The sequence below is a fragment of the Dreissena polymorpha genome, chromosome 8 (assembly GCF_020536995.1).
Source record: "Dreissena polymorpha isolate Duluth1 chromosome 8, UMN_Dpol_1.0, whole genome shotgun sequence".
Lineage (NCBI taxonomy): Eukaryota > Metazoa > Mollusca > Bivalvia > Myida > Dreissenidae > Dreissena > Dreissena polymorpha.
Genome location: NC_068362.1, coordinates 80,845,013 through 80,871,042, shown reverse-complemented (window position 1 = coordinate 80,871,042; position 26,030 = coordinate 80,845,013). Strand labels below are relative to the sequence as shown.

Here is a 26,030-nt window from a genome sequence, read left to right as displayed (position 1 = left end):
ATCCGTTATGTTATTCTCTTTCAGTTGCTTATAATTGGTCTGTTCCGAAAGATTCACTATGCCACTGGTAGAGTTACTGTGTTGCTTACCATTTACTGACGCCAAAACAGTAATAGCCTTGATGTTAACTTCAAAGCTGTCTATAGCTTCATTGATTTCATACATGTTGACTTTAAGGCTGCTTATTACTGGTGCGAACCTCGATTTTTTTCAGGTTGTTTTCTCCTTTTCACCGATAACTATAAATTTCTGAATTCCTTGGTCAACCTGGACTATGTTTTGCCTCAGTGCTTGAATTTGTTCAATGATGATACGAACTGTATGCTTGAAGTGAACTATTAATGTTTGGTCTAAGACAACACAGAGAGGTTTACTATCTAAATCTTCGACTTCTCCGTAAACTAAATTGATATGTTTCAAGTCATTTTCAAGACACTGCCTTGTTTCCATTAATGTTGGAACACATTCGAATCCCCATAATCAATATCTCCAAGAACATTTCCTTTTGATTTTTTTACCATCAATTCCAATTTTTACATGCACATCTTTAAAATATTGGAGAAAGTGGATCTTTATTCATAGTGGTTTTTGACGGAACTTAAAAGTTTATTTCGGAAACTTCTGTAGAGCAATTACCTAGGTAACACAGCCCCATGAAATAGTTTATAGGCCATCTTCCAGAAATTGAGTGTTTTCTCTTTAATATATCTCATTTCAGATGAACTAGAATGACTGTACCACTCAACAACATCAAGTAAAAGAAAATAAACTATGTTTTCCATCGGAAATAATTAAGGGGCAACAAATTGGCTCCATTTCTTGTATTGTTCAATTTGGCCATGTTATTTGAGGCTTTTAATTACATCCGGCATTAAACTGATTAGTTATTCTAAGTCATCTGATTCAACTTGCGAATCATCTTGTGAATTCACTGAAGATTCATTTGCATACGCCCTTTCTTCGGCCGTGATATTCATGTTCAGCACATTTAAATCTATGTGTGTTAATTCTAAGGTATCATCTGATATATCTTTTGTTAAAGAGTTCTGTTCAATTATCTTTGTCCGATAACCAAATTTACCACTGCAGTCGTCTAACTCTAACTGTCGGTATTAAAACACTTCACTTGCATGCAAATTGTTGACATGTTCTAAAATACATTTATAGTCATCAGATCTTAAATGACAATAGTAGCACAAACAAGTTGATGATGTTTTAAAATCTTTTGAAGTTATTATATTACGTGTTTTATCGGCCAAACTTCTTTTATTAACTACTAGGTTATCATCACAAGCCAACACTGTATGCGTTGATGGTTGAACGCCTTCTAGTGACTGTCCTGTACCCTAGTAAGCCTGTAGTGCCATCTAGTTCAAGTTGCTTACATTTAATGTCCTGTTTCTGGTGGCGATGGTTGAGATCTTTAATTATTGCTTCAAACCTTTTAAACTTTTCCGCACAATAGCAGTAGATGAAGGCAAAAGTCATGACCTGTACGAAAAGGAATAATAAATGAGTTTATTGCGACTGAGACAACTAGAGCTATCACTAGAGGTGATTCATACCCCCACCATAAGCCTTGATTGATTTGAGAGATTTCCACTTGATATAAACGAACACTGACTATGCCGAAAAAAACTCATAAAGGTACAGCTACAAATGAACTGTGATCCAAAGGGTTTGTGGTGCGCAAAATTCATTGATGCATCTACATATGAAGTTTGTAGAACCCAGGAAGCGCCAGTGTTATGTTTCTTTATCAGACAACACAGTGACCTTGACCTTTGACCCAATGGAAAAATAATGTAGTGTGAAAACGTAGAACTCATTGAGGTCCGGTGGATCTACATAGGAAGTCTGAAGGATGCAGATGGAAGCATTTTTGTTCTGAAGCCAACATTAAAGTTTTCTATTAGAGGTTGAAGTGACATTTACCTTTGACCTTGTGATTTGACACCGGATTGGAACTGTAAAACTCATAGAGTTGCATCAAAATATGAATTTTGAAGGCTGTATGTTGAAGCACTTCCACTATAAAGTCAATGATAAAGTTTTCTATTAGAGATCACAGTGACCTTGACCTTTGACCTAGTGACCTTAAAGACGGTTTAATGTGTGTATATATAAAGCTCATAAGGGTGCATCAACATATGAAGTTTGAATGTTGTATGTTCATTTGTTCAAAAGTTAGTTCATGAAAATAATTTGGGACGGACAGACGGACAAAAATCGGGACGGACGTGACGTACTGGGACGGAAACGGACGGGACAAACTGATTCCCATATAGTCCCCCCCCAAAACAGAGTTTGTGGGGGTATAATAATGTGGGGTGGGGGGACACTAGCATTGTGATACAATGTAATTTTAGCACAAACTTGCGAACGAGTAAGTTCTTAAGATAAATCTATCAGCTTTACATACTTTACTTTACATACACATGCATACATAGTCTTACCACATTATATATCACACAGAGGATTCAAGTTTCTGAAATGGTGATGGATGAAATGCAAATAATATCATAGATTGTATAATAAAGCATTAAACGTACATTTGTATGCATATGTGACCACATACACTTACAATATGCCTCTACAAAGGAAAGAAATTGAAACAAAATGGCTGGAAAATAGGCTTTTTTGTCACCAAAAAGAATTATAAAGTCACTGCTCATATAAGGTTTCCTGGTCTTCCACAGATGGTATCCATGTTTTCCCAACATGGTCATTAAAAACGCACATTTATCCACAATAAATAGTTTTCTGGAAAAACTCTGCCTAGAGGATATGGCAGACACATGTAAATTTGTATAAATCCTACAATTATTGTAGTGGCTGCCAAATTAAAGCAGTTGTCTCCCCTAAATGCCTGAACATGGCCCATTTTGCCCAATATTCTACTTCAGGGAACCACATTTGGCTAATTTTTTAAAGGAATTTGTCAGGATTTTTACATGTAGGTTAATACCTTTGTTACCAATGTTAATACACAGTTGTTTCAAATTGGACTTTAAAATTTTATTTATTATACGACTGCAAACAACTACATATGCAACACATATAAAGTCATACGTTAACTATTCAATTATAGACAATAACATACAAAGAGCAATGTAAAAGTTGAAAAAGGGTATCTGACTTATTAATCGACCGTCTGGGAAAATCAACTTACTATGTATTGGATATTTTGAAAATTAAACAATATTTGCAACCAAAGCTTATATAAATAAATGTCGTTTAACTTAATTTGAACTATACGTGTACACACGAAACATTTAGCAATCGCTGCCTTTTGAAATACACATGCATATTAAAAAGTGCAATTATACTCTCTTTATTGTTATATCAAAGATGAATACCGTAATGCTATCTAATATATATAGACACAAAGTTGCCCCACCGGAAAAAAAACAACAACATTATCTTAAGGCAATTGTACATAATAATGATTTAAGAATATATAAATATGAACCTTGATAAACAGTGAAACGCTTTAAAATTAACCTGTCTTCCTTGGGAAATTTAATTTATTTTGTTAATATGATACAATTGTTGTTATGCCACGTTAACGTCATGCACATCATTTGTTATCAATGTCACTTAATTGTACTTTACTCCAGGAAACGTAGCACAATTGCTTCAGTCAGTGTTTAATTGTTTTCTTGAAATTTGAAAAAAAACTTTGATGCCGCTTCTTACATGTATAAAGTACTTTACATTTGTATAATAAGTCGAATTGAATAATTATTATTTGTCTTTGTTAGTTATGACCTAATCTCATTTATAGCATGCTTTGAACTGAATATTCTTCGTTATTAACCCATTTATGCATAGCGTCTAGAAAAAAGGCCTTGGCAATCAGCGTAGACCCAGATGAAACGCCGCATGATGCGGCGTCTCATCAGGGTCTGCGCTGTTTGCTTTAAGGAATTTCTGTAAGAAATATTTTAAATATAGAAAAAAACATACTAGACATCCCTCATTTTGGAAATAAATTGATCAAATTTTGAAGGATGGGAGAGTCCACTAAGCAAAAATGGGTTAAATACAAAAGGTATCATAATTGTAGCACAACAAGTTTGTTTACATTACACAAATATCAATCGTCTGACTGCCAAGTTTAGCTCAGACGACGTAAAAACCTCATTTTATATAAGAGTAGACAATAACACCAATTAGATAGGTTCATCTCTATAAAACGCGTGTTAAATGAAATCTTGTGCACATGTATCCAAATGTGGACAAGACGCTTTGGTCTTTATATTAAATAATTGCAATCATTATATATTCGTGCATCAGTATTGACATACGAATAAAATACAAACGTATTCAGAGGTGAAATGCAAACACGATAATATATACTAGTATTATACGTGTAATAAAAAAATTTACACTTGTAGTTTAAACCAAACAATTTATTCATATGAAATCCCCGTGTGTATTTATTGTGAATGTAAAATATTACAAACATTTGAAGAAAATGGAAAAGAAAAACAACCAAAAACTGCCGTTATATCTATTTCGGTTTTCAGGCTTTCTTCGGATGATGTGGATATAAGTATGCATTATGTATATAAAAGCAAGGTCAGTTCACCACTGCTCGTGGAACTTGTTTACGAATGTCAATTGTCATCCACAGGAAATGTCAACAGCATGGTGTGGTCTGGAATGCCCCAATCCGTACACGATTCCGGAAATCAATAAGGCGAATCATGACAGTCGGAAATTCCATCACATGATTTACATATACAGAAGCGTCTGATGACAGCTTTCGTTTCCGAAAATTAAGCATGTTATGTATCACCCCAAACTAAATATGCATACGCCTCCAACATTACAAAATCATTGCAACCAAAGAAAATATATTTCATCATATTGTATGAGACATGAGTTTATTGTCATATCAAGTAGATACACAAATACGAAACCGCTATTAATTTCTTATGCAAGCTCATGCTTGATTTGGCATGATGGCACTAGTGATTTCTTATAAAGTTATATTGCCGATGTGAACCTTTGCTTTATCACGCAATATGATAGCGCGATGTATACAATGTCACACAATCTAAGAACGGGTAAGATTGAAGTGGCCGGAATCTAACAGCAATTAAATATTCCATTAATTTTAAGAAAGGAAACAACTCTTGAAAGCAAAGACTTTATCTGAAATTAGCAAATTTACTCACGAGACAAAAAACAAGTGTTGTTCAGAGACGCGCATTAATACTTCATCAGGTTTATATGAGCTGGTGAGGTCTCCAAAAATACAACCGGTTTTGCTTATTCTGCACGAGACGTTACGAATGTTTGCGATACATAAAACATAAAAACTGTCCGCTGCCCATGCCTTCGAAGACTGAATAAGAGTGTCCACTATACAAAAGGGGATTTCCATTCATAAGCTGGTATATTACAGGGGATATACCTTACCATTTTAGTACACGTACTCATAAGTATCCTATTTTATTATACACTGACTGTTTATATACATATGGGTAAATATATATATATGGACACAACTTGCATGAACAATATATATAAACAATGTCTTCCAAAATGGGGAAGAAAGTGGTGTCCATTAACAAATATAAAATAATATATTTAGCATGCAGTGTCACATCATATTTACCAGATGAATGGTCGGTACTGCAAAAAGACCCATAGCGATTACATTCATTCATCAACGAAGGGAAATAATTCAGAAATCAAGCATAAATATTATTGAAATAAAAACTACAGTGGTTTATGCACTAGTTCATGTTAACGTCACACGGTAAATTATATAACGATGTACGCTTTATTCTACCTTATGGCGTAGCGACCATAAGCACATCCAAGTTCAGAATCTTGGTAACCTATAGGTAGTGACTTAAAATATAAAATATATATTATAAAATATAATATAAGATATACATAATTTTAATATTTTTATCAAATAGCGTAGGAATACGTAAATGGACGGGTATGGATAACAATGGATAACTATAAATTATAAGTATAATTGATTGTAAAAATGGAAATTTTTAAAAGCTCATTTTGACCATCCTTGAAAGTCCTTTAGGTACTAAAGAGTATAAAGTTACATATAAGAAATACAATAAATCCACCAGATATGCACTTAAGGAATGGCCAATACGACATTTATGTAGAAAAAGTCTTCATAAATATACGTAACATTGTTACTCTTTAGAAAACGAAATAAATTTATGCTATGTTCAAAAAACAGATTGGATAGTCAGAATCATAAAGCAAGTAATCAAACGTTCCATGAGTATGCAACCAATTGAATGGTATATAAAATGTCTTGGTTAAAAATAAAGTATTCGATTATAAACAATGCCAATAGTGTATAATATTTCTGTATATTTCTTATATAACAATGCGACAGCTAATACATAAGCTAATACATTATTTTCTTACAGAATAATACACGCATATGGTAATGAACTTTGGATGGTTATGCAATAAAGAAATACACGCAGTTACCTTATTAGTCATTGATAAATGTATACTTCTGTTTCGAATAACAAAACACTAATTAACCTTGGTGAGTAATTTCATCGGAATGAAAAGTAAACAAAATACTTAATATATTTACTTTAGGTGACATATGGCGATTCAGGAAAGTTTTAAACTTGAACATATGTGTAATAAATGTCAAAGCTAAGTTTACTTTAATACATGTTTTGAAGACCTGTTGTCATATTTATTCGTTTATCCATTAAAATGTATCGGCTATGGAGATGTGTATGACACAATGAACTGTACGTCCGTTATTTCTTTTTAAGTGTGTTGAATCTGTGTTTCACTATCTCGGTATAATAATAGCTTTAACATATGTTTTAAATAAAAATATTGTTTTCACATGTGTATATTAGATTTCGCAATGCATATCAATAGTATTGGATTAACATGAGCTAGGATCTACTCATACTCGTTAGTCTATTTTGCAATTGTGTTTGAACTCGTGATTAATTACTTATTTAATGTATAATTGGCGTCGAACTGGAGTGCGGCGACTAGGATGTAATGCATTTTGTTCGCTTATGGGAGGAGAAGTTATTATACGAATCAATTCATATATTTTTGTTTTAAGAATATCTTGCATAGTGGTGATTTTTTGTGTACATTAGTGTAAATAAGTACTGCATTTGTGCCTATTACATTTATTACAACATTTATTGCCAATAATGCAAAGCTAATTGTTTTAATTAATAACTGATCACTTGGGAAAGATCTCATGGACTGGGCAAATACGCGAAACTTTCTGGTTTTGTATAAAAACAAAACATAATCAAATATATTTATTTTGTGGTTTTTCTAACAATAGCGCAGACTTTTGCTGTTCGAGTTTTGGTTAACGCGTATTTTCTTCAATTTTACAAGACGATAGCGATTACACGGTTTATTGCTTTATTGATAACCGTTACACTACAGTCACTTATTAAGGCAGTAGGTTCCTAGTGAGATCGGGAATAGTCGGTCGATATCGCCGTATTCGGAAAGCCTTTTGGCTATAAGCGATATCTACGGTAATGTCCGGAAATCATACTAAATACACGAAATAAATTTGTATTTTTTATTTAAGAGTTAAATTTGCTTATCTCTTTAAGATTTAATAACTATACAATACAAATATAAGTTAAATTAATTCGTTTAATAAAATATTTGTGTTCATGACGTCACGGCTGTTGACATTTTCTTAGCAAAATGAAAGTGCGAAATAATAGCGAGCGATTTGCAAAATCGAAAAAGAAGCAAATACCGATCGACAACGTTGTGTTCGATAACAATTATTCCTTTACCGAGCTCTGCGATGGCGATTTGTGTGAAAATGACTCACGTAAAAGCTATTCGCATTTGCTAAATGGCGTGAAAGGAGTAAGTAGAAGTGGGTGGGGGATGGAAGATGATTGCTTGACAGTATGGTCAGTTTTGTAATCTGTGTCCCATTCCTTTGCCAATATATAACAATTTATGCGAACTACAAAATGGCCTCAGTGGTTATTTGTACGTTGTTTGTGAAAAACCTGACTGAAGAAAAGTCAACCGTTTTGCTTATGGAAAGCAGCACTATCTCAAGATCAGGGGAATGCCATGCTTTGACGTAAATACCAAGCTTGGAACAGGTATGCATGTCTTCATTTTTCAACCTGCCATTTCTATCAATGTTTAATCATTGTACAATTGCCATTGATCTTTGGACTTCTTAAACATTTTCGGATCCCTTAAAATTCCAAGTGTCATTCCCAGTGAAAATTTGTTTATCGTGTAATATATAAGGAAACATTCCGGTGTCCATCATATTCAGTTTTCAAATTTAGTTTCGCATTTGTGTTGTTAAATCCAATTGATTGCTCATTCATGTTATTTAATAATGTAATGATGATACTAATGGATTCATGAAAATACATTGTGACGTCATTATTAAGTAACTACGGCCTTATTTCGTTTTCATGTTCTTATCATTTTCAATTCTCTTTTCAGCAATGATAGTCTGTTTGGGCAGGCCGGTGAAGGTAAATAACTTCCAAACCACTCTAAACATAACGCTTTTTGCAAATATAAATCTTAAGAAGATGGAGGCTCGTGCTGGGGAGGCCATCAAGAAAATCTCAACTGCGTCGTCTAACAAGGCTGCCATTGATGCTTATGCAAAAAGAAATGGAGTAAGTGTAAACACTTACTTTTAATACAATGTTATTGACTATTCTGGTGCCAAATTTTAGTATTTATTCTCATCAGCTGTCTTCTTATTTCCTATTCCAGATGAACATGAAACATATTAATAATAATTGTTTTATTAAAGGTTCAACGACTTGTCAATATATAATGTGCTTGTTGTGCTGAAAATTGATTTTTCTCATAACCAACGATCATATAAGGCGTCAGAATGAAACTTTAAGGGGAATTATAAAATTCATGAAATAAGCATTGTGTGAATTTAATTTTGTATTTCAGTTCGAGGTACAGTAATGCCTGATACTACTCAGATTGCTGCTGTGCATTTAAAGATGGGTTTTAAATTCACATCTTTACTGTTACTGCAATCCATAATTCAGTTTGTTTAAGTCATGAAAAGCCTTAAAGGCAAAGAACATTACATTGTTAGACGTGCTGTTGCATAGAGGAACTCTAAAGCGACCAACAGCTGAAAACATTGCGGGATATGAACTGGCCTTGTGTCATTTGAAAGCCATATTTTCTAGTTCCGAAGAGGATGACTTTAGGGATACTTTAATTGCTTAAAACAATGAGGGACTACCAAAAGTCACAAACGCAAAAAAATATTTTATCTGAAGTGGTCCCTAAAATCGGTCAGTTTTTCAGTGACAAAAAGTGACTGAACGAGATAATATGGCTTTCAAATGACACGCGGCAAGTCAAAATCACGCAATGGCTTTATACTGATACTAAATTGTGTACATTAAGTTCTTATTAATCTGGCTGTTTTTATTAAAATATAAGTTGTATATAATTGTGCTACATGTTTAAAGAAACATGATAACTTATACATCTTTATGCTACGTAATATTGGGGCAACTTTGACTTTTGTGGTGACCTGCGCCTGTATTCATATGTTGCCTTTTGACTTTAGGTTACCTTAAGATTGTATTATTAGCTCGGCTGTTTTGGGAGAAAACTCCGAGGTATTGTCATAGCGTCTTCGTCGTCCGCTGTCCGCCGTCCGCCGTCCGCCGTCGTTCTAAAACTTTAACTTTGCCTCTTACATCACAGTGCTTCCACCTACAACTTTGAAACTTCGTATGTACATGCAACTTGATGAGTTCTACACGCCACACTAATTTTTGGATCACAAGGTCAAAGGTCAAGGTCACTGTGACCTCTAATATAAAACTTTAACTTTGCCTCTTACATCACAGTTCTTCCACCTACAACTTTGAAACTTCATATGTAGATGCACCTTTATGAGTTCTACACGCCACAACCATTTCGGGTCACTAGGCCAAAAGTCAAGGTCACTGTGAACTCTGACAAGCTTTCGCAGCCGAGCGTGGCACCCGTTATGCGGTGCTCTTGTTAATTTATTATTATATCAATATTAATTCAAAGTTAGCGAAATTTCTTCACATGTCATGGTTTATAACTGTAGCTTTTCATAAGCAACTAGAAAACCCCCCAAAAGAAGTGATATACAAATTTATACTTAAATTCATTGCGTGAAAATGAATAGGGTAGGCATACTCAACGTAAAATTTATTGAGATAGGAACGGTAAAACTTCCTGAAGTTCATTCAGTGTGTAGAAAATATGTTGTGTTAAACAAATATGTACAATATATATGCATTTCATCACACTACAAGTGACAAAAAACGTAATTAAAGTTTATTGTCACTGAACCATTTGTTGTCGTTTTTGCCATTTTATCCAGATAAGTGCATATATAATTGGACATCAAAGGCACAATTCTCTTTCAATGACACTTTTTTCATTCTGTATCTTGTAACAAAATCCAGTTGAGTACGTTTATTAAGTTAATTGTCAAAATATATGTATATCCCATTACAAAATACTATATATTTTGGATATAGGGTAAATCCATAGAAAACGTCCAACCGAGTCAATGGGTAAGTGTATTCAACCAAGTATAAAAAATTAACCGGCTGGTAAAAAGTTTTAAAATTTTGCAATAAGTTGTGATATTCAATTTACTATGTGGAAATAATAACAAAGAGTGTTTCTGGAAAAGTACCCATTAGGCTCCCACTACGTTAATATCTTAGTAAGAAGGTGATTTTTCAAGCGGTTCCGTAGTGTAGTGGTTACACGCTCGCTTCACATGTCAGAGGTCCAAGGTTCGAGTCCCAGTAGAATCAAATTATTGTATTTGTGTTCTATGTTAATTTTTTGTTTTGATGTAGACATTTTTAGTTTAAATAAATATGCTGTTTTATTGTAACCATTTTTTGTTTTTATTATGCCCATGAAATATATGTGTGAGAGGGTGGGGGGGGGGGGGGGGGGGGTTCGTAAACACATTAAAACTTTTACAGTGTTTTCATATCAATGAGTACTCATCCCCTATCGTAAATGAGCAACGTTAGAATAAGTTCAGAATCATCTCCCCTTGAAGTTGAGAAAAATATGAAATTGCGCTTACAAGATGAAGCAGATTTTTTAAAACCTACACAGTTCTGTTCCATTAATGAAAACTGCACACGGATGCCAGTAAAAAAAGGAAACCAATGCAAATAAAATGAACTATGAAATATTTGGGGGTTACAACACAAAATCATAGTTAATGGTTATTTGGGGGTTATAACACAACATCCTAGATAATGGTTATTTGGGGGTTATAACACACAATCATAGATACTTGTTATACCTGTATATCTTTCTATTTTGTTTAAAATAATCGGCCAATATATTAATATTTACAGTAGAAACAAAAACGTTCCATGTAACTACATTGACTGCCTTTTACACTGAAATTCCCGACACCCTTTGATGCTTTGCATCAATACTTATCTTGTATACAATTGCAATGGATCAGCAGTGTATGGTATAATTTGACGTTAGCATACAATTTTAATCTCCATAAGGTCGCGTTTCAACGACAAATTAAAGTTCTTCTTTTTTATTAAATGGTTTATTTCTCTGTTTGAAATTACATCCTTATTTAATCGTGTTGTACGCTTATGAAAAACCTTAGCTTGTATCAGTTGATAACACAAAAAGCCGTGTTATTTAATCAAATATCTTAGAGTGAAAATAACATATCCTCATTTATTTCAATTACTGAAATTATGCACATTTAAAACTAAAACTAAACGTTTATCCACCAATCTATCAACATACTTGCGTTAACTTAAAATATTTACAAAAGCCAAAAACTCATGTATGATAATGACTTTACGTATTAATACTGAAATTTCTTTATTTTACATTCTATGAAAATAAACGTTAAGATGCGGTTTTCCGAAACTGATAAGAATTCGGCCGTAGGCAATTCGTTTCCTGTCGACGGTACTTAAATAAATGACTGTCGTAAAGCAACATAAATAGCACGTGTTGCGTTATAGTTCTACTTATTGTTTTTATATAGCTGATGATTGCTTATAAAGTTTTTACAGTACGTACAAAATTGACAATCATCTACATTTAAAGTATGAAATAACTTGCATATACAAATTAGAAAATATACATTGATTTGGGTAATGACTTTTTATAACTAAAAAACGAAAATATGTCTTTACTGTATTGAACTTTTTAGCACTTGTCAATAAGAATGAGACGAAAAACATATATATGTATGTATCGCATGTCAGAAAATTGTAGATGACAACAAAATGCCAAAATTTAGGTTTGTCAACTCAACTCGTACTACACTTAATATCTGATCTGCGTTTACATTTTAATTTTCATGTTTTCTATAAACAATGAAATATATGTTTTATTATTCAGTTAAGCATGAATCGCATGGTTCAGTATTTCTGTATCGTACACATATTTCCAACCCTACATCCATTTCTTGCATTGATTAATGACAATTTTTAAAACAATTTATGAAATTGAAAAAAACTTAAGTATAATATGTGCAGTTATAATTTGAGTTATAATTGGTAATACTTAATTACTGTTCTTGTTATTTGATAAAGGATATTATACAAGTTCATGCATTACAATTGCTTATATGCATATTATTATAAAATGATACACGTTATGCTACGCACTCTCTCCTCTCGACAATCCCTTCCTAATGTCAGATAAGAAATCACAAACCAAGTATACAATATATTTTATGTAATATAAATGTTTACCAAATGCAAATGCGCAAGATTGACGTTAAAAGCAATATAGTGGCATAACAATATTTATAAGATGCACCTAATGATAATTCATTTCATTTACAATTGCTTCGCACAATTGCCTGGAGTGTCTTCATATGACACTCCTTTCTATAAACATGCGCATCTCATTCATTATGCATACGTTAACACTCTTAAGAGGGAAAGGTTTTCACGGAATATGCTGAATAAGAAATCTAAGAATCAGACCTGGCTTGTGTATATTCATGAGATTCTCGTGTCCATTTTATGACTTTTCCTGTTGATTGTCAGTGTTTCAATACCGATGCTTTACATTGACCGCACTCAACATAGTTGGTTTTTATGTTAAATAGATACTGCGTTTGAAATATTTATTTACTTACAATTCTTTTTTTAATAAAAGATAATTGCTGTTTGACTTAATATTCAATTTAGCCATTTTAAATATAACTGCATGCATTTAAATCGCACGCTATGTTATGTTTTCCAGTCAGATTGATTTTTCAATGATAACGCAAAACAGACATCAAATAAAGCTTCGCAAAATACCACGTGGCATGTTAGCATGACTTTGAACCATCTTTCAAACAACGTCTGGTGTTGTATGAATGGGTAGAGTCAGCATTTTCCTCGCATTGCATACAATTGCGAATTACTGTCAAGTAGATTGACAAATGATTCTCATGAGATGGTTCATTATTCGTTTTGGTCAAGATGTCCAACACGCGCCATTCATAGCACCTCATGCATTGTCATGGGCATTGGTGAATTCAAAAAATGAGAATACGCACAGTGAAATCGTGTTTATAAAAGGTATGCCTTTTAATGTTTAATCATATATGCGGACACTGGAAGAAAAGGCCAACTGAGATATTGAATGTTGTAGTCAGATAAGTTTGTATTTATTGCAGAGATTGAACATTTTGATATTAATTAAGTAACAATTTTCATGGGGATCCGCTAAAATGTGTGAAATGAACTGTACGTTTAAATGCACCAAAGTATTTTATATAAATCTTGCTTTCATTTGTATCAATTCTTAAACGGAGAATATTCTGGTAAAGTGATGCCAATGTGTCATTTTACAGCAAAAAAAAGTGAAATTTATTGCAAAGTTTTCACTCCTGTTGATTTTTGAAATGATATTTCTCTAGGAAGCACACAAATGTTAAATCAATTTTGATACCTATTACTCTCAGACGAACTGTTATGTTTGTCATACTGTTTTACTCTTTCCGACGTGTTTGGTTAATTAGCTCCACTTTGTTCCCCATAAATTCCATGCATGCTGTTATGCTTGTCAAAATATGGTCAATATAAATTTTTGACCTGAAATTAATTGGGCATGGATGTTAACAAAACTGTTAAGGCATTTAATTATTATTTTGATAATAAATTATGCTGGTATCATCACAGTCAGTTATAACGACAAGCATACATATTGTGTGTTTTATGATACGTAAGTATACGTATCGTAGTATAATTATCGGATGAACATCGTTTACATCAGGTCTAAAGTTAAGAGAACAGTGTTCGTGAGATGTGATGTGTTTTACTATAAGAACTAGCCATTTCTCTTTAACGTGGACGCGAATGGAAAAGGTATATCAATTAGTACACACAACAAAAGTAAATTCGGTCAACTGCGAGAACAGCTTTCAATTGTCGTGAAATAAACACCAATGCGTTAATGTCGCGTTTTTCACAATTTTGTAAACACGTTATAGTTGCAATGATTTATGATGTTTACATGTAAATACGGCATTTTATAAGTTTATTAACGGGATGTTTAAAACAAGAACATGTAATAATAAAACCCCGGTTGAGTGAAACAATTATTATAAAACAGCAAACCTGCAGGAGTATAAACATGTGTCATCTTCGGATGTAAGCCTCGATCACAACCGAGACGCGTGCACCTTACGTCGAGCTTACGTCAAGATTTCTTGTCGACAATGTGCGTCGGACGTACGACGACCGCTTTTCTAGATCGCAAAGTAGTCTCAACCGACTCAACGTTTATGGCATAGTGGCACTGATATTGATTAACTTGAATACACTTTACACATGTATACATTGGGCATATTATTCGATTACAAATATTTTACTCCAATTGAAGCTTGCTGTTAATACGTATAAATTTAACACCAATTTGACGAATCCAAAAAGGAGGCGTTGTACAAAGTGATTTGCGTATCAGTCCACTATTGCACATTTTCGCTTTGACGATTAGTTTGCACATACGGCTAGTCATGGGCACGGAGATAATGTGAACGATAAACATGCATGTTTATGATTTCAAACGCGTATTAACGAACTTATAGGTTACTTATTTGTCCCAAATTTGCTAATTAAATAATGCATTACCATTAAAATGTCGTATTTTCTTTAATTGACAAACCAAACACGTTTGCGCCTCGACAATATAAAGCAAAATTTGATACTTATCAATAGGGTGAGTGTCCTACAAAGAAGCCAGTTGAATATATAATTTATGTCTAATCGCTTTCAAATAAAATGACTAGATCTATTAGACGAACATTTTACATTAAACATTATAAAATGACTTACTTTAAAACAGCGAGAAGTCTATTATATTCACTTGCATCGATTTTTTATGAACGCTTTACTTTAAGAGAACTGATGTTTTGTATAATAACAGTATGGAAAAATGATCATGAGAAGTATAATACTAAAACATTGAATCAAAGCAATACCTGTCCCAAATTATTGGAATTATACGATTACAAAGGGATTTCGGGACGTATGGAATTTAACAATAAGAAAAGATATTCAGCTCTAAAGAAGTGATTAACTGTCACATAAATAATCTTTGAAATTGCTTGACCAGGTATATTTTGTTTAATGTATGAAATCGGCCGCTTTTCTTTCGTTCTATTTTATAAATCGAAACATTCATAAATAAGCGATAATAATAAAGCCTGTTTGACGTAGATATTTGCTTTCATAAACTTGGGCTTTGTGTGCTTAACTTTATATGTGTAGAAGTAGACAAAAAATAGTGCATTCCGATCCTACGAAAACTTAATCAGTAATAACTAGTTACAACGATGTGTACAATTAACACCATAGCGAATGCATGAGCTTTCAGAAAGCACACACATTTAGCAAAATCATCTAGGGCAGTCTTATTTATTTATCGACCACTTGCAACATGCTTCAATGTTGGCGTCTTCATTACCTGACATTAGTACTAATATGAGTTTTGGAATTTGTAAGTCACATTTACAGGATCAAATTGTGCAGAATAAACCATTGTAATTATTGTCACAATAAAACGGATTGTTTATAAAGAGGCATATCGATAACGTCATCAACATTAACACAGCGACACTTCAGATGTACAAGGTGTTACGACACTTAAAAGCACTAGACGAACTATATTAAAGGGCAAAATAAAACACCACATCCAAGCGTATACTATTCGATAAAACTTGAGTCATCGCTTTCGGACGATGATTAGGTTTTAAGGGTCTTCCATTTGTACGCTTTGTCCAAAGGTATCGCGATTTTTCACATAACATTTAAACCAAAATAAACAATAAAACATTAGCAGCATCAGAAAATGTTTCTTTAATAAACATCTGTCCGAACTGATTTAAGGCCTGGTAATGCTTGATATAAAACAGAAGCAATTAATACCATTCTTGGCGTACACGATATAAAAAAAAGACTATTCTTATAAAGATTCGAGTCGTATTGACCGGAACACAAACCAGGCATACATTAATCTTTTTTACACTCTTCTTTAAAGTAGACGACAACAAGAACGAAAGGTAATGGTCTCAACAAGAAATGCGAAAGTGTTTTCGTAAACAAGATGAACTTACAAATGTGTTATACTTAAATTCAATGTCGAAGATAAACAGCGAAAAGAGAAGTGTTCTGAAATTGATAACTTATAAATATAAATTGTGGTCTTCTTTTTTGTTTCCAAACAAGTAGATTAAGAAATCTTGCATAGAACATACGATGATATTTATTTGAAAGCTAAGCGAGGAATCGGATTTATATACTGTTTGTACCAACATGACCAGCTCAATACCAAAACCAATTCTCATCAGTCTTAATAATATGTGTGTCATGTTACTGCACCTGTAACATTAAACCTAAATTATGCCCAATATTACATCACTTAGCAGTGCAAAAAAACAAGAATATTGAACCACAAGAAACATACATATGACAGATACGCGTCAACATCCAAAAAAGCTTGTTTATTCCAAAGCTATTGTGCTTTGTTTTTCCTACAACATCTACATGTGTTAAAATATTAAACATCACATCGTCTGGTCTTCAAGTCAACGATATTACGAACTATGTGACTACACAGATTATTCTAGCCACGAACTATGACTACTACGACTAGTCCAGTTACCCTGACTAAATAGTTTAATACACCAACGATCGTCATATACACAGTGTATATGAATACCCAATACCTGAAATATTTGAATAACTGGAATTAATGTGTGTTTTCTGGAAGCTATGTTTCCAAGACAGCATCTGTTCCATGTATATTCTTATCCTGTTATGATTTAATTTAAATGCCATTGATATTTCAACAATAAATGTTAAAAGGTTGTTTCTTAAATCTATAATACTGTTTGTACATGACCTTTCTGATGTTATTTAAATAAAACATCAAGGCCAGACTTTGTAATGAAATGATGATATACTTAAGGTTGAGAATCAAATATGTTCCTTAACATTAAAGTGTAATAAAGGTTACGTGAATGTTAACTTGTTTATTTAGTAATTAAATAGCGATAACATATGTTAAACAATTATTTAACACATAAAAGAATTATTTTTACCTATTTCACATTTCATGTTTTGTTTTATCAAAACCATTCTCAATAACTATATATTGTAAACAAAAGTCATTTGCAAAATTGTTCACATAAAGTTTTCAAGAACGATTCATTAGAAAAAACATGCGTTTAGTGCCCATTTATAATGCCTTTCATTATTTCAAATGTTTAATATTTATGTGTTGTTGTTGTTTTCAACAAAACTAAAGTTTGTCGTGACATAAATGAACTTCGTGGTCGTATATTACTACCGGTTTAGAAAAAAACACGTTTGGAAGGATAGTGCATTGTGACTTTTGTTACGTGATGATGTGTTGAGGTCAGTGGTTATCTGCAGGAAATGTCAACAGAAGTCATGGTAAATAACTTCAGAATGGGCGAGATTTCGGATATGATTGGGCGATTAGAGACATATAGGCATTTAACCACACTACTAGTTTTCATATGACATTGCAATTAGAATGTAGCTGCGTTACATTTGTTTTGTTTTTTGAAAAGGGCGTTAACGTCCTTACTATAACCAATTTATTGGCAATCACCACGATTGCCATTACGATATAAATTGCATCACCAAACTGAAAGTATTTCATTGATGAAGTATGTACAAGCTGGAACTCACACTCGTTAACTCGTTACTGCAACAGATGCATGTGGAGATAATAAATCAACAAGTCGTCGTTGCCTCGAACGTTTATGCAACTATGAAAATGTGGACAAAATATGTTGGTGTTATTTAAACAATACGAGGTCAGAAACAGACTTATTTCGTTTAACGCAATATATAATGAAAGGCAGTGTATTGACTATTGCGGTACGCGCGAAAAAGCAAGTTATACCGACTTGTGTGACCGAAGAAGCCATATATGATTATGGGAGATCAATATTATTGTATAATATATTTGTCAGTGACAGTTTTATTAACGTCAATTGACAATGATTTAATCAAGCTCTTCAACATTCTTTTGGTATCGTCTCCAGAACGGGCTTTCATTGAAAACATTTAACCTTCACAGATTCCTTAAATTGTTACATCGTCTAAACGCAAGTTCATCTAGAGTTCATATGGCTGCATACTAGTGTTAAATAGTCTTGCATTTTGTAATGTCAATATGTCAAAATGGATATCAGGTCACCGAATTAATTAATGTCGTTCAAAACCTAATGTATCACGCAAGCAATTATCACATTAACTGCAATATCGATTGTGTCAAACAAAATAGTCGTCACAATCCTAATAAACCTAATAAAACAATAAAACAATAGAAACATTATACATATTAGATTACTTTACTGATAGTGTTGTTATATGCCAATTGTGCCTATTCGGTATCATACTTGATCACTTGATGACACATTTCTTTATGCTGGCGAAAGTTGTTGCTGTTAACCTTTAAGAAAACCATATAAAAATGACAGAACCACACGGTGTACGTTCTGATGCGCAATTCAGCATTGCGCATGGTAGTTTTGACGAATAATTTGCAAAACACGTTTGTTTTGAGTGTTGCTCGAGTGTACGACATATTCAGCGTGTTTCTGTTTTGCATTATTAAAACGGGATTTATTTATTTTTAAATACTCACGTAAATTGCTTTGTGTGAAGGGAAACTTAATTTCGTCTACATGGAATCATTCATCAGTTGTTTTTGCTGTAACTTTTATATCTTAGTCCTTCTGAAAAAAATTGCATATTGCACTAAGCCTTTTTGAAATTAGTTAATACCTAGTTGTAGGCGTGTTAAATATATGTTGTCTATGTGTGCGATACGAGCTTTTTACGCTTAACACTAAATGACGTGTATATAACTGTTGAAATTAATAAACAGCAATTAACTTGCCCCAACTGGACGTTTGTTAAAATAAATTAACGCTAAAGCCAAAGAGTACACTCACGACATGGAAAAAAAGTTAAAAATTTGCCTAACACTGTCATTTCAGGTTTGGTTTAGAGACTATTTTTTAAACTGTGTGTTCAAGGTATTTTCATTGTGTAATAAAGATGTGTTGAGGCAAATATTTGCTTTGAAAATCTAGGGCTGTTTATGCCAAATTTACTTGTTATAATTGTAAAGACGAATACGTGCATTCCATTCTCACGATAAATGTACTAAGTAACAATAATCGGTTACAATAATAATACTACCGACATTAGTACCATTGCAAATGCATGAGTTGTTGCGAGTGAAAAACATTCCGCACTGCAAAATAATCATCTTACAATGTGTACATACTATTTACCTACTACTTTGGAGCACTTGAAAATGTCTGAAGAACGTCATCACTTGTGTTGATACTATCCTAAAAAGCGTATAAAATACACCAACATACACATGATAATGTATAAGACTGCATCATCAGCAACACCACACAGCACAATGTTTAAGTATCAATACCTATTAAGATTGTATTTTGCAGAAAACGTTAACTTTCTCGTGGGCAAAATTATAGCCAAGTTGGAAACAAACACATATAGTTTCCGATCATCGACAGCGTATGATACCTCTGCATTAAATCGGCAGTCACTTTAATATGTATACTTAGTATTTACCAAATGCCGGTCGTGTATTGAACGCAAAATATTAATTTATACATTTCTTTCACATTTTAAAAATAATCAAGTTATAAACGTTAATGATAATTATAATACCTTGCAAATATTCATTGCTTTATTTTTTGTGCATTGAAGCTTTAACAGGAACATGTAATACAAGGCAGTATAAAAACGAGAACGGTAAAATGGCATCTGCAGAAACCTCCCAATGTATCACCTTAATAACAAATTCAGACCGAACTGCAATAGCCATCGAATATAGCGCAAATGAATGCTGCAAAACAGTACTGGATATTTATCACTGAAAATGCACATAGTAATTTTTTCCATTCAAGTTTAGTGTTCGTAGACACACCGGTCAAAACGTAATTTGCTAGCGGATATTTTCGCTTTACCAATGTTTCATAAGTTGAAATCAACACTGAAAATGTTTTATGTTGTGCTTTATTTCTGTTACATCGCGTTAATTAAGAAATCTCGCATATTTTATAAAAATGATAATGAAGTGCAAAAATTATTTATTCTTAATAACATGTCATTAAGATGATGAACTGCAATCTATGTTAGAGTAGTGCAAATGCGGTTCAATGTTTTAGATAAAACAAAGTCTTGGTGACAAATTGCATTGATTATAATACTCATAAATAAAGTCTGTTCTCCCAGACTATAAAGGAATAGTGCTAAGGCGCGCATAATACAGATGATAAATATTATAGCTTCGAATGCAGCAGTTCAAAACGTATGTACTTTTGTTCATAAAAACTCGGTTAATGTTCGTTGAACTTCTACATCAAGCCATCTCGTCTAGACATTTTAACTGGTTTATGTTTTGTTAAAAGCGATGTAATTGTTGTTAATGACCTATTTAAATCACGAGACCACCTAACGTACAACGCAATGCTAATCAATCACAGCCATTCTAACGCACAGAAATGTGTTGAAGTGTTACTCTGTCAAATTTAATGAGCCCCAAAAGAGGATGTGGTGATGTCTTTTCGTCGCAAGGTGTTGTGTTGCAGCGGCCACCTGCTTACAAAATGATTGGTGCCAAAAAGGTGTTATTACGCTTGTCAATTGTTTCATGTTTTTTATCAGTCGAGTGGCTTGTGTGAGGACATATTTTACGAGAGGCGGAGCCTCGAGTGTGATACGAAATAGCGAAAGCCACGAGACTGATACAAAAACTTGTAACAATCGACTTGTGTAATAGTCCTTTTATTATATACAACTTTGAATCATTTAAGTAAAAAAAATGAGTTTGAGCGTTCATAATTAACCAAGAATGCTCTTATAATTTTCTGCATTCAAAGTTACGTCATTAAAAGTAGGCCGGCTAGTATGGCAATACAGATTTGAAAAACTAACGAGTATCATAATACGGGAATTAGTTCTGTGCAGTTGTATTTTACCGATTGATAGAACTTGTATTTTTAGGAACATAAAGCAGGTATTTAAAAAAATGTGGCGTGCATGATTATCATGTGTAGTTCGCACATGCTTTTTCAGGTGTTTTTGTTTCGCTTGTATGAATTCATTTCTTGTAAGGAAGTCTCTTCGAAATGAAAATCAAGTCTATGCGAAAAGTGTCCCCTGATTAGCCTGGGCGGACTACAATCCACCGATAAGTCTACATGTTCAACTCATAAGACGAATTTAACTAAGTTTAGTACCAAATGTATTGTGTTGTGTTGGTAAGACGTTTATAATCACCAATGCATATCCTATGAGATCTTAACGTTACAACGGTTCTAGCTGCACACATAAATCAGATAATGGCAAGGAGTATAGATTGCGCTCACATTTCAATCAATACATTAATTATCAAAATAGGCGTTGTTTCTGTTCCTCTTCATTTGCATGCGTGTTCATTAGTTCATATTCAGTTGGCATTTCCAGAAATTAAGACAATAATACTTTAAAGATATGTTATTGGCAGTAAACAAGTATAAAAACAAACATAACATAATGTGTGTTTGAGTGAAGTCTTTGTTTTGTGTTCCATACGATGCAACTTAAGACGATTGATCGATATATAACATACTTCTGCTTAACAAACACATACACCAACAATATATCATACGGTATCAGCTTTTCCATGTGTGCATTAAATTGTTATTGGTTGTACTATGATAAGCGAGTCAACACAACAAAACATCTTTCGATTATATGTAATGTTCAATGCAATAAGAACATATTCAATATGTGTGTGTAGTTGAAGACGCATCGTTACTGAAATGTTATTATGTAATGTAGGAAAGGGATGCGATATAAAGTAAAGTTTCATTTATCGTTGAAGAGCTATTATCGACTGGATATTATTACATGTGTATGAAAGGGAGTAAACTATGTCAAAACATGTAAATTGAGGATATCGAATACATTCCCTTGAATAACATGAACTATTACTTTACGTATGCATGTTCTTAATTGTTTGACAATGTAGTTGCACTATCAAGTTTATCTCTTCTAAACAAGTGTACACAATTCGGTCATTTTTTCGTGGCGTCTCTTAATTTAGCTCAATGAATTCATTGTCACTAAAACGTGTTTATTTTGCTTGCATGTATTATTAATTCATGATGTTATTGTTGTGTTTTTGTTTCTTTGTTTACATATTTACTTTGTTAATGTTACATTCAAACTGTGCGAACAACACATTAATTATATTAAAAGAGTTATTATGCCCTTTTGAATGCATGATTTGGACGACTTTGTGAGTGTGGGACGTAGTTCATGAGCTGTTTACGGCTTCGTATGATAATGCATCTTTCTAACTAGATATTATCAAACTTGTAAACTTGTTATATGTGGTTATTAGTCGTTTTACATGTAAATTAACAGACTTGTTATTAAAGTGTGTATATATATAGTTTTGCATGTACATAAGCAAAGCTACACTTTAATTGAGCGACTTTGTCAACGTGCATAAAGTTGAATATAAAATTACTGATATCGTACATAGTGTTTCATTGTGTCGTATAAATAGACACCCAACTGAAAACAACATGAAGAAGCAAGAACATGCACAGTGTGGCCATACCACGTGGTTTGTGACGTCATTTTGGCTAGCACGCTAAGTAGAAATTTGTCAACATTGGCCCCGCTTAGAAATTTCAAATCCACGTAAGTATCTTATTATTTACTCTTTTTTGACGAAATAAAGCGCAGGCTAAGGGAAAAGTTGAGCACTATTCCCGGTTATATAAATATTTGTCACCAGATGAGTAGTTTAGTCTATCATTCGAGGCAAATTCCTAGTTTTTACGTTACAATGCACGCAAGCACGACAAGCACATTTGAAATCGTCCAAAATATCTGTTTTATATTCCTTTTTGAAGTGAACCAATATGTGCGGACGTGATTAATTCCATATAAAATGTGTTTTGTCCGAAAAAATTACCTGAAAACACCACTTAATGACATTTCTAATGTACATCAACACTTTGGCTATCACAACAAGCAACGAAATTCAAGGCAAGCACGGCAAGTCGATATTTGGCTAGAACGACTAGTTGTTATTAATTATGTTTCTGAAGCGATGTTATTGTTGTGGTAATACACACAAATTTAATTAGAATTTCAAAACATTTTCTTGGTCCGGCACAGTAAACACAAAAATATAATGTCGGACAATAACTGCGATGCTGTCTTGCACAAGTGCTATAAACAAATTTGAAACTTTCACCGAGAACAATCCTCGGAATGTAACAGAGATACTATATGTCTGAAAAAAGTTCCAACTAAATGTGGCGAATGTCTGACACACCCTTTTGGAGTCAGGTTTCAATTAAATTTTTTGATTTCGATGAACAGTCCACAATAACTCAACTATCGTTAAAACGAACTGATGCTCATTGTGTCATTTTCGACCTAAAATGGCCCACAAGTCATCCGGGGGTGACTAGAAGCCGATTCATGTCACACTATGATGACTTTTGTCAACCGGGGTGACTAGACGCCGATTCATGTCACCCTGGGGTGACATGAAGCCGATTATAGTCACCCGGTGATGACTAGCGTCGGCTTGAAGTCACCCAAGGGTGACATGAATATGCATTTATTCACCTCGGCCGACTTGTGGGCCATTTCAGGTCGACAATAAGCCGATCTTATTGATATAAAATGCAACATTTGACGCAAAATATCAACACATGTTCCTTTGATCGTTTTATCCTTAAGTGACAGATGCTGACGTATGTTAGCACTTGTATTTTTGGTAGGATTACATAAGTAATATTTGATTAGAAGCATAGTGATGTACGTTTTGATAAAGCAATACCCAATGCACACATAGATTAATACCACGTGATATATCGATCTGAGTTGCAGTTAGCTTGGCTTTCGATTAATCATACTGTAGGTTATGTCCATGTTCTTTCCAACTGTTAAGGCCATTGCAAGGATTAAACTATACTGTTGTTAACAATGTTTTAAATTGTTGTAAAATGTAGATTTAGTAATGCGCCGTTGTCTTGTAATTATTTATGGCTAAGTAGATGAGATATTTGAAACGGTAACACACATGACAAATACATTATATGATTATAATACTCTAATGGTGACAGCACGGTGAATACATAATAACAAATGCATAATTATTTATTTCAATTAACATATTTGATGTTTTTAGATACACATGATGAAAACCGAAGAGCGATATATTTGTGCCATATGCGCCAGAGGGGTACAAGCACAGGCGCAATTTGGTTTACCATGAAAGAACACACGCTGGGATGTTACCCTTTAACTGTTGCGGCGTTGGGTTTTCATCAAAACGACAATTACAAAGACACAGGTCATTATCATATAGCGCTTTTAGTCAGTAGAAAAATCACAGTCGGCTGTCTTATTTTACTTGCGATTCTAAACATTTCGAATTGTGTACATTGCAGTTTCACTACATAAACATTATCTTTAGAAAGCTGTGATAAACAGTCTTAACAAAAACGCGTTATAGATGTATAAGATACACATTTCCCAAATCATTAACTGGTTAATTATTGTAAATAAGTAGCAAAGAGTGTACGTGTAGGATACATGTGCTTATTATGCTTATGAATGCTTACAGGTGCAATGTACACGGTGACGGAAAAACTATCTTTGCCTTTATTGTGGAAAAGAATTCGCAACGAAGGTAGATTTAGATGGCCCGAGAACAGCGCACTCGAGAGATCGAGTGCCAGATATGCAACCACAAGGCCACAACACGGGCTCATCTCCGAGAACATCTCAAAACACACAGCGAGGAAAAAACACACGTTTGCCATGTGTGCAAAGCCGCCTATAAACACATAAGTTCACTGTATAGGCACTTTGGGCAAAAGCACAAATGACGTGTATACAGTGGTTTTACTTGTTTGTGATTTACCCGTGATTTATTTGTGATTTACCCGTGATTGAATTGTTGCGATAAAAGCATAATCATCAGATCTCAAGCATAATTAACATTTGAACCGTATCTGTTTATACCACGATGTTTACTTGTTGCGTTTTTTTAACTTTTTATTGTACTTTTTATTGTTTTTTTAATGTTTTGTTAATGCTACTGTTATATTATAGCAGTTGTGATTTGTATTGTGATTAAAATGTAATTTTATAATTGTGATTAATGCTTTATAATCAGATCTCAAGCATAATTAACATGTGAATCGTATCTGTTTATACCACGATGTTAGCTTGTTGCGTTTCTTTTCTTTTTATTGTATTTTATTATTTTGTTAACGCTACTGTTATATTATAGCAATTGTGATTTATATTGTCATTTGCATGTGATTCAATGATGCCATTTAACATTGTTTAATTAATTAAAATTATTAATAAAACATACACTGCGTTGTGTTAATTTCTGAAACA

The 26,030-nt window shown here is 33.3% G+C and overlaps 1 protein-coding gene and 1 long non-coding RNA gene across 2 annotated transcripts in view; both read left to right on the top strand.

Annotated features, from left to right (window-relative positions):
• LOC127842565 (serine protease inhibitor Cvsi-2-like) overlaps positions 1-26,030 on the top strand; it is an 87,918-nt gene that overhangs the window by 47,740 nt on the left and 14,148 nt on the right. The gene's annotated exons all lie outside the window — the stretch shown is intronic.
• On the top strand, positions 23,203-25,955 carry LOC127842567 (uncharacterized). The gene is made up of 3 exons (XR_008031706.1): positions 23,203-23,300; positions 24,808-24,972; positions 25,246-25,955. It is a non-coding gene; the product is annotated as an uncharacterized LOC127842567 (long non-coding RNA).